General features: G+C 43.0%; 1 protein-coding gene across 2 annotated transcripts in view; it reads left to right on the forward strand.

Moving 5' to 3' along the window:
• Positions 1-2,681: 2,681 nt before the first annotated feature.
• Positions 2,682-14,539, forward strand: part of RAP1A (RAP1A, member of RAS oncogene family) — a 46,394-nt gene continuing 34,536 nt past the window's right edge. Inside the window, exons 1-2 of one of the 2 annotated variants that reach the window (XM_087827948.1) lie at positions 9,469-9,552; positions 10,053-10,146. The gene's annotated coding sequence lies outside the window, so the exon portion shown is untranslated. Of the gene's footprint in view, positions 2,701-9,468; positions 9,553-10,052; positions 10,147-14,539 lie in introns of those variants that run through there. The other variant, XM_087827949.1, reaches the window with a different exon arrangement.

The following is a 14,539-nucleotide window of genomic DNA, read 5'->3' on the forward strand; positions in this document are numbered from 1 at the left end:
CAATAGCCAAGTGGGCACTGTGTTGGACGATGCACATCTAGAATATTTCCATCGTGGCAGGATATTCTACGGGACAGTGCAGATTGCTATACCTTGGGGACTGACTGGTACAGGGATGGGGCAGATGGATTAAAGGCGGCTGAGGTTTGGTGACCAAATAATCGAGAAAGTTAGTACCCTGAGCTGAAAAGGGAAATCAGGAGGAGGAGCTGGATTTCGGAGGAAAGATGCCCTTTGGTGTCAAACACCAGGCAGGATAAAGTAGGTACACAAATGCTCGGGTGTCCCGGGTGAAAGGAGAGGGTGGGTAAAGCTAAGCACCCAGTGGGCTCTCCCAGGGCTTGTAAAAGGGCCGGGCAGTACCTGGTGGGCGTATCCCTTCCTGCACCCAGTTTCTCCCCAAGTCGTGCAACCCCTTCAACCTCTCCCAGGCCAAGGCTCACAAATAAACTGTGCGCAGGGCAGGAGCCCCAGGGCGCAGCAGTTTCCGCCGGCCCCCAGGCACTGTGCCTGAACCCTTTCGTCTCACAGAGGCCTTCACTTCCCCTCTCCCCACCGCCTCACTCACCCTTCCCCAGGCTGCCTCGATCCCTGGAAAGTCCCCTTGCCTCCGCCGGTCTGATTGCTTCCTCTTGAACTATTTCCCACAGGGACCATGGAACCACTGGCCTCGCTGCTTTTTGACTTGCCCTCTCTTGGCCTCCCAGCTTAGATGCCAAGGTCCATGCTATTAGGCCTCCCTGACACTCCCGTGCCCCTCTCATTGACCTTCATCAGCAACCGCCAGCCCTGGGCAAAGCCAACTCTCCTCCAACCGCCACCCCCCTGCCCGCAGCAGTGGAACGTCACTGGAGAGAAACCATACGACCTTGCTGAGTGGTCTCACTTTAAATATAGGACCACCAACTCAAGAGGGCCCTCGGCGTTGTCTAGACTACTCCACTTCTCTAGTAGCTGCTCCACGCTTCAAGGGCATTCTTTCTCACCTTCATCTATCTCCTCGAGTGGCCAACAGCCCCTCCCCACTCACAGCTTTTTATTAACAGAGAGTCAAGGAAAGCACACAGCCCAGGCCTAACTCATCAAACCCAGCGAGACCCTGGCATATGCAATACAAACTGGGAAAGGGTGCACTGTGTGGGGGGGGGGTTGCTAAAAGGCACCCCCCTTTAGGCCGAGCCATTAGAAAAGGTGCCCCTTCCTCCAGGTTGACGTGGCTTCACAGGGGCTGGATTTCAGTTCCCACGGGCCCCCTTCTTCTGCTCCCCGGTGGCCCGAGCATGCCACCCCTGACGCACCTGCGTTTGCACCCACAGACTTTGCCTTCTCTCCCCAGTGTGTGGACACACGGTCTTTGCTCCTGTCCAAGGCTGACCCCTTCACTTCTCTGCCCTGTCCCATTGCTTCCCCCCTGCTTGAGGACAGTCTCTCTCCAGTTGCCTCCTCTTATCTTTTGCCCCATCACCTCGACCCGGCCTAGGGAGTCATGCCAGCGTGCCAACATGGGGGGACATCTCCCAACCTAAAATACCCTCCCTGGATCCCAAGGAATCCTCCGGCTGCGGCCGGCTCTCAGCCGCTCTTTACGGCAAAGCCCCCCGAGAGCTCCTGAGACCTGCTATAGACACCCTGCCTTCCTCACCTCCCGTCCTCCCGTTCACACACCCTCGCCAGGCTTTCTCCCCGGTGACCCCACCGCAGCCGCTGTCGTCAGGGACATCAGCCCCTTCCTGGGGCCTTCAGACTCTCAGATCTCAACTTCTTTGTATCATCGGCATTTGATAAGAGGGCTCACTCCTGCTCCCCGAACACAATTCTTATCTTCCCCCATTCCACCCTCCTCCTTTCCTCCTTAATCTCCAAGTGCCGGAGCTCCTTCCAGTCCTCTCCCTCCCTCGGAGATTTCACGGAAAACTCAGGCTTAGAAGGCATCTAGGTGCTGACAAATCCCAAATGTATATCTTCAGACTCATGTATATGCAATTGCTCTCCGGCCAGCGGACTCCTCTGCCACGCTGGCCTCTGGGTGTTCTGTGCTCAGAGGTCTCTGCGTGGCAATACCCGGTCAGCTATACAGTCACTCCCCTCCCAGCTTTATTTTTCGCACGCCCCTTATCGATGGATTGAATTTGTCGCTCCTTTGCTGGCTGCCTGCCTCTGCTCCCCCATCCCACTAGACGGCGGGCTTCCCGGAGGCGCCGGCCTGCCCGCGGCTCTGTCCCCTGCGCCTAGAACGACGCCTGGCCCCTGCGAGGTGTGCAGTTCCTGCTTGTCGAAGGACTGCATTTCCTGCAACATTGTACTCCTCCTGACTCTTTGGACCCTTGCCTCGTTCAGCTCCAGCCGTGCGCAACCCCACACCCCATCTTCCGCAGAGCCGCGACTCCCCACATCCCCCCCACGCCTGGTTCTCAGCTCTCCGCACCTTTTCCAGCGCGGCCCCTTTAAGCCGACTCCGGAAAGCCGCGGGGAAGGCGGGGCCGAAACCTCGCCGACGCGAGGCTCGGGGGGGCGGGGCGGGGCGGACCAGGGGGCGGGGCCTGCGTGCTGCGTGCGTGCGCGTTCTGGAGGCGCCGCCGCCGCCGCTCTCGAGGCCGCCGCCGCCGCCGCCGTCGTCGCCGCGCAGAACCCGAGCCGGAGCCACGGCCGAGAGGCGGGAGGAGGAGGAGGAGGAGGCGGAGGAGGCGCTGGACCGGGGGGGTGAGTGAGGGGCGGGGAGCCGGAGCCACCCTGAGGGCGCGGGGGGCGCGGGTCGGCCGAGCCGGGGCTGAGGCGACTCACGTCGCCGGTCAGTCGCCTGCTCCCCCTTCCTCCTCCGCCTTCCCTCGCTGTCCGGGCGGCGGCCCGGGGGCCTGGCCGGCGGGAGGGGCCGGGGCTCGCGGAGGCCCGGCCGCCGCTGCCGGGGCCGGAGCCAACCACGCCCGCGGACGGAGCCGGTCGACTGTGGCTGGGCCTGCGGGAGACGGACGGGAGGGGCCGGGCCGGGCGTGGGAGAGAAAGAGGACATTGTGTCCCCCACCCTGCAACTCCCCGAGGTGTCATGGCACAAGCCGGTCTCGCTCGCCATCGCCCGGGACGCGGTGCCCTCGCCCCTCGCTGCCCAAGGGAGGCGGAAGGTGGGACGTCGCCGCTGTCTCGCTCGTGCCCGTGCCCAGGCTGGGGTCAGACCTTCCGCTGAGCCGGGCTCTCCTTGCGGGGGGCACGTGAGGAGGGCACTGGCGGGCGGCGTGCATGTGCTGCCCCCTCCCGCGCCCGGAGGTGCGGGCGGACCGGAGCGTCGCCCCGCGCCGGCCGCTGTCGGGGCCCGGGGTCCCCTGGCCGCCCTTTATTCCCGGGCGCACGGGGTTGACATCCCCACATCCCGCCGCTCCCGGCCCCTTTCCCGCCCTCTCCTCCCCGCGTCCTCCGCAGCTTGCCATGTGTTCGCCTTTTCCGTGTTGCTTTTTTGGGGGGGGCGGGGTGGGGGAGCGGGGGGCGGTCTCTGCTCCCCTGCATTTTGTCAGGGACGAGGTCCGTCTGATTCTTGTCTCACCTTCAGACTGGGGCCAGCAGGGGTGTCGTTTGCTCCCTCTCGCTCAGGAAGTTAAGTGTCTTCAACTGAATTGTGTAATTTCGTGCTGTGGGGAGAAGACGAGGGAAGACACTCGTGCCTGAAAAAAAAAAAAAGGGGGGGGTCTCCTCACGGGGCTAAGAACCCCGAGTTTTCAAGGGACCTTGTACTTCTTGGGGGTAAAAAGAACCAGCGTTGAGCAGCGAGGTATTTCTTTTTTTGGCGGGGGGGGAGGATCGTTTTGTCATTGCTTTGAAGGGAGGAGGGTGTAAGAAATGAAAGGGAAGCGTAAGAGGGCAGGAGGTTAATGGGCCACGGCCTTACAGGTGGCCGCGGTCTGCTTCCTGGGTGTGGGAGGGGAATTCTTTCTGTTTTTAATCACGGAGTCGGGCATCAGCTCTCCGCGCTAACGTGGGGCTCCTACCTTCAAAAGCAAGCTGAAGGGCAGCCGCACAAGGGATGCTGCTGGAAACAGGATTTGGAAACTTTCTTTTGGTTTCCTGTCAGTGTGTAGGGGTGGGCCTGCGTATGTGTAGTTTTCTTTTGATGTAATTGATATCTGCCATATTTTGACATAAAAAGCGCGAAATCAAGCCCGGAGCTCCTTTGTGTCTTTATGATGATCTTCTCTAAAGCTTTTCTGTTTTGAAATTATATTTGCATTGGTTGAAGTTCTTTTTTTTTGTTTTTGTTCTGGTGTTTCAGTGAATCTTGTTTCCTCTGTATTTTGAATTACGTACTGCAAACTGTGATTAGGTGGAAGCTTTTGAGGAGCATACAGTGCCTGGGGCATGGTAGGCGCTTGGTATTTCTTGAATGAAATGAGTGCTTACAAAGGTGTGTTTAGGTATTATGTATTTTATGTCCTTTTGAGAGGTAGCTTACATTTGAATATTGCATTGCATTTCCAAGATGTAAAATAGTAATTCTTGACCTTTTCAAGGCCACGGATACCTTTGAGAATATGATGAAATACATAGACTCTGCAGGAAAAAAAAAAAATAGGCGTTTATGCACAAAATTTTGCATTCAGTTTCAGGGACCCTCTGAAGCCAACCATGGATACCTGTTTTGAAAGTAAACTGGAGCCCCTGACTGAGTATTATTCAGTTTCATACTAGAGCTGTTAAAAAGCCTGTGTTCATTTTCTGTGTGTCCCTTGGAATGGCGGTGTTTATACTTACAGATTAAACTTTGTGTCTTTGGGAACAAGATTTAAGAGTGATTGTTACTGCAGTTTTATGGAGCAAAGTTCTCATTAATAACTGTTACCAGGTCAGTAACAGTTACTGATGACTTCCAAGGAAATAAGATTGCTACAGTTGTTTTTGGAAGCTTAAAATCAGAATCATGATTGACTTGATTTTTACTGTACAGACTTCTTCTGAGCAATATGAACAGCACTTGAGAATGTTCACAAATCTATTCAGTTTTCCTCTTCTCTTCCAAGCTTGTTGATATGCATGGTATTTCATATAGTTAATAATTATTGTATCAACATTCACTGTTAATTCAGCAAGTGCTTTTTGAATGTCTTTTGGAATAAAACAAAGTCCTTAGTGTCATAGAGTGTATATTCTAATCAGGAGAGATGGGCCATAACCACATACATAAAGAATATGCCAGATTTTAAGAGCTGTGCAGAAGAGTGAAGTAGCGTGAGGCGATAGAGAAACAGTGTCAGGGAAGGATAGGCAGAGAAGACGTGAGACTAGAGCAGACACCTGAAGGAAGTGAGGGATGTGTGCTTTAGGGGGAAGAAGGTTACAGGTGGAGAGAACTGCAAGTGCAAAGATCCCTCAATGTACTTGGCTTATTTATTTATTTATTTATTTAAGCCAGTAAATATTTATTTATTAGAAGGCCAGTAAGCAAAAGGGAAAGTGAGAGAGTTGGCCTTGAGGTTAGAGAAGTAGCTGGGGCCACTATAAGGCCTTCTGGCTGGGTAAGAACTTTGGATTTTACTGTGAATGAGATGGGAAACCACTGGAGGGTTTTGAGTCGAAGAGAGACCTGTTCTGACTTAAGTTAGTGAGAATCATTCTGGCTGTTGTGCAGAAATCAACTTGGCAGGAATGGGACGAGGCAAGAGTAGAAGCAGGAAGACCAATCAGGAGGGTAATTTTCATTTTAAATCTTTTTCAGTGGTTGCAAATTAGTCCATCTACATGCTATGGGGCATATAGGTAGTTTCCTTTTCTCCTATTAAAATAACAATAAAGTGAACACTTTTGTGTTTTCTTTTGGAGTATTTTCTTGGGATTGATATCCAGAAGGACTACTGAATCGAAGTATGTGAATATACTTGTGTTCTTGGTGGTGGATCTATGAATTCCTTCAAAGAGTAAGCTGTACTGGTTAAAATGATAGCCACAGTTGTTGACCTTACATTTCATGGCAGTGTCATTGCATTGAGTATTATGATTTAATACTTTAAAAACAATTTCGGTTATAAAAAGACATTTTAGATTGTTAGGTTTAATTTTCTAGTAGCTTGCATTTAGAGTTCACATGTTACTAATGGTTGGGGATAGAGAGATGAATTAGGGCCTCTGCCCTCAGAGAACTTTACATTCTGTCTTAATTTATAATCTAATAGTTAAATAACTTCAGATCTTGCCAGTGTTCACTGTTACCCATGAACTTTGTTCATATTTTGTTGATGATCTTTTATATACAATTGGCATTTCAGGCAAGCATTTAATTTTTCATAGTGATAATTTTTTCTTACAAAGGGATTTTTTAATGGTATCTGGAGTTTAATTTCTTTTCTGTGTGTCTTTAGAATTTTACAACTATGACAGCCCCATGTTTTGTTCTTTGCAGTAAATTATGCAACTAGTACTTAGTTGAGGACTCTCACAGTTAAATTTTTAAATTGTTGTAATTCTTTATAGTTATTCAAAACACAGAGACTATTGTTTCTGTTAAATAAGGTCAGCACTGCAGCTTTGAAATTTTATTTAGCTTTTAAAGGAGGGTGTTACCATCTGTTTTGATAGAAATTATACCACTGTCAGGGCATTGCTCTGTATTTCTGTTCTGAAGTCCAGATGGCTTCATTTGGCATGACCTGGGAACTCCAACATCTACAGAGTAGGTTGAACTAACTGAGTTACCTGCAAGCACCTAGCACTGTCTTTACATGCTAGGGACCCAGCAAATGTTCATTTAACCTCAGATAACCCCTAAGCTCCCCGTTATAAAATTCTCTCACTTTAGAAATTCAATAAAAATATCTCATAGAAAGCATTTATATATTAATGTTGTGGTGAGTTTAAAATTATGAACATAAGCGTCCTCCTAATGTTCCTTTTCAAATTAAACTCTTCAATTTTAAAAAGAGAGGCATATTTCAAGTATTTTCTGCTTATTTTGATATCATATGTTACTGTCTGACTTAATGCCAATCACAGCTTATACTTAAGTTTTTATTTGTTACTGAGATAGATGAAGCATCCATTTTTCCCCCTTTTTGTGCATGAAATTTGGGGTAGTTTTTGTGTGCTTTTCAGTCTTTTCACAGAGACAGTATTGGCCCATTCACGTGTTGAATTTTTGTAATGGTAGTTAAGTGGTTTGCACCGAATGATTAACATACTAACTCTCTGATCCCCTTTATACAGTTTTGAGATGACTGGTTAAGAGGGCAGTTTGTTTCCAAGTTAAATGATCCAGATGAGTATTGAACCTATAAGCTTAGCTTATCATGATATTTTGATCAATAAAGCAGTTCAACAGAACTATGCCATGCTCTCATTTCTGCTTGAAAACAGGCCTTTTGGAGGTAGAAGGTACATGCATGCACCAGTAAAAAAAGGAAATTGTATGTAATGATTAAGGTGAAGTTCAAACAAGAAATAGTGTACTTTTATAAGTGGTCTAAAAATAATCCTCTTCATATAATTTCCAGAAATACATGATATACACATCGAGGATTGAATATGTTCTATGAAATTGGCTTCAATCATTAGACAAGTTAATGGGGTTTTTTATACTAATGACTTATTTATTTAGGCTGTATAAATTTAGGTTAGATAAATCTGGGGGAAAAATTCTTTGCATATCCAGTTTTCCCAGATATAGTTTCCTATCTCTAGCCTGTTTAGTTCACATTGATAGAGAGTGGTTTAAAGTGTGGAATGGTAAAGTTAACCAAATTTGGAATTAAACATGTAATCCTGTGTTAGGTTTCAGGATAAATTTAAATTAGGCCATATTTCATAACAGGAATATACCAAACTACACATTATAGCTGATAAAAGACACTGTTGGATTAATTAAAACTCAGAGTGCCTTATGTTGAACTCATTAAGTGTATATCCTTGTAACATTCATGGTTGTTCACAGTACAATGTTGATTTCACTTGTTCCGATTGTAAGAGAGGCACAAATAACTGGCTACAACTGTTTCTTTGGACAAATCCCAAATACAGCTTGTGAGATTCTAAGTTAGCAATAGTAGGAAATTCTCTCTTATTGCAGACTGAACATTTCAGATTTGTCAGATGTGTAATTTGGAGAGTAAATTCATTCGCTATATTTTCAGTGATATATTTAAATTCATTTATAAATATAATCATTCTGTTCTAGACAAGTATTATAGAACATTAAGCAAGCAACCATAACTTAATTTAGCAGTTGAAATTTTAACAGTCTTGGATTTTATGTAGTTTTCGGTTTCTAGCCCAAATTTATGCTGTTTGAAGTACCTTTTCATTTCCATTGTATGCTGGTGAAAATGTTGCATAATTTCATTAGTAGATTTCAGATTTAGTCATTGAACGATGTCTGAGTGACCTAATATTAGGTTCTTTGATGGAAACTGAGATGTGAGGCTGTGGTTTCTATTTAAAAAAATTTATAATCTGCTTATTTTGTTGGCCAGAACCTGACGACATATGTTTTATAAATAAATGTTGTATTTCCTTCCTTCCTTCCTTCCTTCCTTCCTTCCTTCCTTCCTTCCTTCCTTCCTTCCTTCCTTCCTTCCTTCCTTCCTTCCTTCCTTCCTTCCTTCCTTCCTTCCTTCTTTCTTTCTTCTTTCTCTCTCTCTCTCTCTCTCTCTCTCTCTCTCTCTCTCTCTCTCTCTCTCTCTCTCGGAAGGGGGAGAGAGAGAGAAACATCAATGATGAGAGTCATTGATTAGCTGCCTCCTGCACGCTGCCTACTGGGGATGGAACCCACAACCTAGGTATGTGCCCTGACCAGGGATCGAACCTAGGATCTTTCTGTGTATAGGATGATGCTCCTACCAACTGAGCCACACCGGCCAAGGTTTACATTAATTTTCTTAGTAAAATATTTTAAATCCTCTCTTAGCTACTCAACAACTATTTCTGTGGTCTTTTTTTTTTTTTTTTTTAACAGCTTTTTATTATTAGAGCAAACCAGTTTCCCAGTTGTTTAAATTATAGTGAAATAAGAATTGTTTGCCCTCTACTGCCTATTTTACTTCAGTCCAAGACTTATTTTTCAAATTGCTTTTCTGCATATATGGCACAATGTGAGAAATTTTTTTCTTTTTCAGCTAGTAATTTTAATTCTGTTTAATGTGAGGGTTTGAGGGTTTTTTTTGCAGTCCAGCTGAATATTTTTCTACACTGATTACAATCATTCTGTGCCACTAAAGTTAACTATCCAGAAGAAAGAAATGTGCGTATAGACAAATGTATCACTGTGCATTTTTAGTGAATGTTGGTAGCTTGCCAGCTTTATTTTAAAGTTCCTCCCCCCTTCAGACCTAACTGATGTGCTTATAAGGCAACAACAGTGTGTTTAGTTAATTGACAAAATGAGAATCATTTTTTTGATTTTTCCATTTTGCATGGTTTGAGTTAGGATTAACTGGATGTTTTTTATTCTCAGTAGACAGACAGTAACACAGTTCACTTAACTGTGGTCCTTTCTGTTGGAGCCTTGCCCGACTTCTAGAAAGCGAGCCTTGTGTAACTTCACAAATACTACTGAGTCCTGGATAATATTCTTGACACAATTGAAAGGTAAACGTGAATGTAATAGAAGCTGGAAACAAAACAAGTTTGCCGTTTTCTTTGCACTAGGAAATGTAGTTTCTGTTCCGAGTTATATGCCCTTGTTAGGTTCAGGATCATGTTCAGTGGTTATAACTGCTTAAACAATGCTTTCCTGTTCAAGTAATCATGTTCCATTGTGGCAAATTTTGAAAAGAACACAAATGAAAGAAATAATTGAAAATCACCCATAAACTTATCACCCAGAGATAATTACTACTAACATTTTAATGTACATTTTTCTAGTTTTTTCCTTGCATGTACAGATTTTTTTTTTCTTTTTAAAAAAATTGGAATTATACTTTTATATAGTCTGTTTGCTCCTACTTTTTTCTCTGAACAGTATATTGGTGTTTCACCTAGTGTGGGACTTTTAGGTTGATTCTTTGTAATAATATTTTAAATAACACTGGGGCAGACGTTTTTGTACATTTATCTTTGATTGCATCTTTGTTTTTTCTTTTCTTTAGGATAGATTCCCAGAAGTGGGGTAACTGGATCAGAGGGTGATTACCCAGTGTGTGAGAGTGTGTGTCTCACTGCACCTTCAATGGCATTGAGTAGGTCAGTTTTTATCCCCTTTGCCAATTTGATAGATATCTTTTACCATTCTTGGGTGGTAATCACAAAATCCTCATTATTAATAACCTATAAAACCATCATAGTGTATGATTGGTAATTTGCAGTCATCTTTGAAAAAGTTGGTTGGAATGAGTTTCTTTGAAAATATTTTAGGTAAAATAATCTTTGTGACATAAAAAGATATTTCTTGAAGTTACAATTTGAGCAGTTTTTTTATTGGGAAGAAATAGCATTTTAGAGTTTACCCTTTGCAAAAATGACAAACATGAGAAAGCTTGTTGTAGTACCTAGAAATAACTTACGTAAAACTAAATTATTTCAGGTAGATGGGGGAGGGGTTAGTCACATAGTTCAGACCAAAAATAAAAACTTAGGGTTTAGAACAGTGGCTCTGGAATTAGGCAGCCTGGGTTCAAATCCTTGCTTTGCCACTTACTAAATATGTGATTCGGGGCAACTTACTGAGTATGTAACTCAAAGTAACTTACTAAATATGTATGATTTGATATTTCTGAAGTTTGACTTTCTCATCTTTAAAAGATAAAGAATAATACCTTCTTCATAGGATTGTTGAGAGGATTAGAAATACTGTTGGCATTTAGTAGGCATTTAATAAAAGCTAGCTATTGTTAAATTTGTTTTTATTTTGTTTTGTTTTGTTTTTGCCAGTTTTGGTGGGTGGGGCAGGAGATGTCATTTGTGTGGCCTTGCTTATAGGACTAAATGCAGGGATACAAAATGGCCTTGAGTAATGGCAGCTGAAGGGGAGTGGTAGTAGACTTTTTTTTTTTTTTTTAAGACGGAGAGATCGATTTGTTGTTCCACTCATTGATGCATTCATATTGGGTGATTCTTGTATGTGCCCTCACTGGGAATGGAACCCATAGTCTTGGCACATCGGGATGATGCTCTTACCAACTGAACTACCCTGCCAGGGCAGTTCTAGACATTGTTTATGGTAGGAATGGCATGAGCCAAGGTAGAAAGTACAGAACAAGTTGGAGGACAGGAGATTGATTTGACAGAAGCCTAAGCCTGAATAATTAGAAAATAGGGCTATAAGGCCATAAAGGTTGACTAGGGCTAAACTTGAAAAGTCAATGAATGCTAGACTGAGAAGTATAGACTTTATTCAGGAGTGCAAGAAGTTTTGATAGGAAAATGACCTCATCTGTTGGAAGGTGAAGCTGGCTCCAGAGTTCAGAATGGATTGAGGAAGACAGAGACTGAACATAGGGAGGCTGGTAATAACACAAATAAGACAGGATCTGAGGGTTTAAAGGAAACGAGGGAAGGTTTTGAGGGGAGTTGCCGGGAGTCACTGTTGTGAAGATCTGGATCTTCAAGTGTACCCAGTTTGGAGATGAAATTCAAGAGAGAGTTTGAATCTAAGATATAAATAGGTTCCATGGAGTTGGGCAACCTCTGAGAGAAGATAGGACTCAGTACACTTTGATTGTTGCAATTTTTTTTCTTAATTGAAAGGTAATTGTAATTTCATCAGTGAAAGCATGTTTATGCTGTTCCTTTGACAAATTTGTAACCTTAGAAATTTATTGAGCATTTTGAGTTCTTAGCTAACAGGGAACTCTCACTTTTAGACATTAGTATTTCTGGAGGTATCTTAAAACACATCACTGTAAGGTGAAATTCTGTGTGGTCATTCCAGCATTTGTGAATGTGACTGGGCTTTAGAAGCATCAGTTGTCTGAGCAGAAATGATGAAAAGTGAAGGATAGACTTCTTGTTTGGTAAGCAGCTTAGAATGGAGGGCAGTGAAATACGGAGCAATGAAAAATAGGATATTGAGTCTATGGTCTTTAGAAAAAATGATATTAGTATTTCTCTTTCTTCCCCCTTAATTTCTTAATTAAAAAAAAATTAGTTTGTTCATGCCATTCTTAGTCATTCTGGTACTTGGCCCTAGCTCTGCTTTAATTGTACTTTCCACTTGGCTGAATAATACATAAGCAAGTTAGCCTAGAGATTGATGTTAATGTTTTTTTTAACTGATAAGTAAACTCACTGCAGCTGTGAAGTACGAGCTTGTGGTCTTCCTTTTTAATATTAGCAGTAGAGAAAAGAAGCAAACTCCAATTTGTAAACATTAAATATAGGCTGTGATACTTTCAAGATGTTTGCATATTCTAAAGCATTGAGTTGTTACACCTTTCTAAATGTTTCTTTTAGTTTTCAAATATTTTCTAAACTCAGAAATAAAGTCCTTATTAATTTTTATTCAAATCTCTTTCCTTTAAAAGTGTATTTGAAAATATTTTTAAATTACAGTCATGCATCACTTAACATTTCTGTCAAGATGGACCACATCTATAACGGTGGTCCCATCAAATTATAATGGGACTGAAGAATTTCTTCGCCTAGTGACAGTCCTATCGATGCATCCATTACTCACGTGTTTGTGGTGGTGCTGGTGTAAACAGACCTGCTGCGCATACAGTTATGTACAGTACAGAATACTTGACAATGATAAACTGTGTTGCTGGTTTATGTATTTACTATACTATACTTTTAATCATTATTTTAGAGTGCACTCTTTACTTATAAAAAAAAGTTTGCTGTAAAACAGTATGCAGGGTTATGCTGGCAGCAGCCTCTTATATCACACGTTTACTGCATTTCTTGATTGCATCATTTTGTCTTGCACTTGATTTAATCTTGTGTTGTTTTAAAATTTAGTGTAGCCTACGTGTGCAGTGTTTATAAAGTCTACAGTTGCGTGCAGTAATGTCCTAGGCTTTCACAGTCACTTACCACTCACTTGCTGACTCCCAGAGCAACTTCCAGTCCTACAAGTACCATTTTTCATCTTTTATATCGTCTTTTTACCGTATCTTTTCTGTTCAGATATACAAATATTTACCATTGCGCTAGTTACCTACTGTACAAGTGTGTAGCCTAGGAGCAGCAGGCTGTTCATTACAGCCTGGGTGTGTAGGAGGCTATGCCATCTAGGTTTGTGTAAGTGCACCCTATGTGCACTCTGATGTTTGCATGACCACAAAATCTCCTAATGACGCATTTCCTCAGAACCTATCCCTGTCGTAAAGCAGCACTTCACCGTCATAAGCAAATGTAGCACATAATATTGGGGATTGTGTGTGTGTTACTTTTGATAAATACTGGGTTTTTCTTATGTGAAAAGCCCAGATCTGGTCAACTGAATGAAATTTCATTTACTAAAGAGACTGCAGATAGTTAAAACAGTGATTTCATGTCTCAAACTAGACCACTACAGTTGAGTCTGTTTTGAATTGGTGTGATGATATTTCTGTTTGTCAACAGAAACCAGAACTACAGCCATTCTCCTGGGACTGATTACTTTTACCCTTCCCTCCTCTTCCCAGCCATAGCTGAGAACAGAAGCTTCCCTAGTTTGGGCCATTTGGGCACTGTCACTATGCTGGCATTTGTGGCCTTCCCAGTATGTATGTCACACATTCTTTCTTAGAAGTCTACTTGCGTGTTGGCAGGAAAAATAAGTTATTAATAAGATTGAGTGGCGGCTAGCAGTTCGTGATATACTATTATAAGAAAATTCACAATTTTATATGTTAATTATACCTCAGTAAAGCTGAAATTAAAAAAGAAAATTTATTTTTACATGAGGTGACATACGAAGTGTGTGAAACATGAATAGACTTTCCTGGTCTATTCCCAAAGAACTGAAGTAAAAGAAAGTAAAGCCCTGACATCTCCTTTCATCTGCATAGCAAATCTGCAAAATAGATATTGTCCATTTTTTACAGATGACAGAACTCAAAGTAATTAGATAATTTATGAAAATTCACAGACTCTGGTAGCTGACAGCAAACTCCAGGAGCAGGGTCTGCCGCAGTAGAAAGCATAAAATAAGTGATCGATAAGTATTTGTCCTTGGCTTGCAATGCGAACATGAATGAATGACTATGACCAAGTGAGTGGGCCAGCATGTGAATGATGGGAGACTTGCCTCTCTCACTGTAACCTTTTCTTCAGTGCAACACACCATTTTTCTTCTAGACGAGTCTAGAAAATTTTTCAGAAACAATTGAAGTCACCTTTCTTTTTTCTGTACAAAACTGCTTCCTCCCCCATGTGGTTTAAGTTACTTAAAGTAAATCACACAGTAAAAATCCTAAAGAGGGAAATAAAGACCAGAAACATGGAAAGTGTCATTTTCACTTCGATTTTAGCTGAGTAGTCTATTGCTTTTAGCTCTTTTAATAAATAAAAAGTGTTAAACCCTTCCATTCACATTCATGGTATCATCTTCTTTTGGTTCTGTTTGTATCTCTTAATTTTTTATAATTTAAAAATTTGCTGTAGTCTGAAATGAAGTGGTAGAACAATAGTAGTCTAAATGATTATGTAGCCA

The sequence above is a fragment of the Miniopterus natalensis genome, chromosome 19 (genome assembly GCF_054644295.1).
Source record: "Miniopterus natalensis isolate mMinNat1 chromosome 19, mMinNat1.hap1, whole genome shotgun sequence".
Classification (NCBI taxonomy): domain Eukaryota; kingdom Metazoa; phylum Chordata; class Mammalia; order Chiroptera; family Miniopteridae; genus Miniopterus; species Miniopterus natalensis.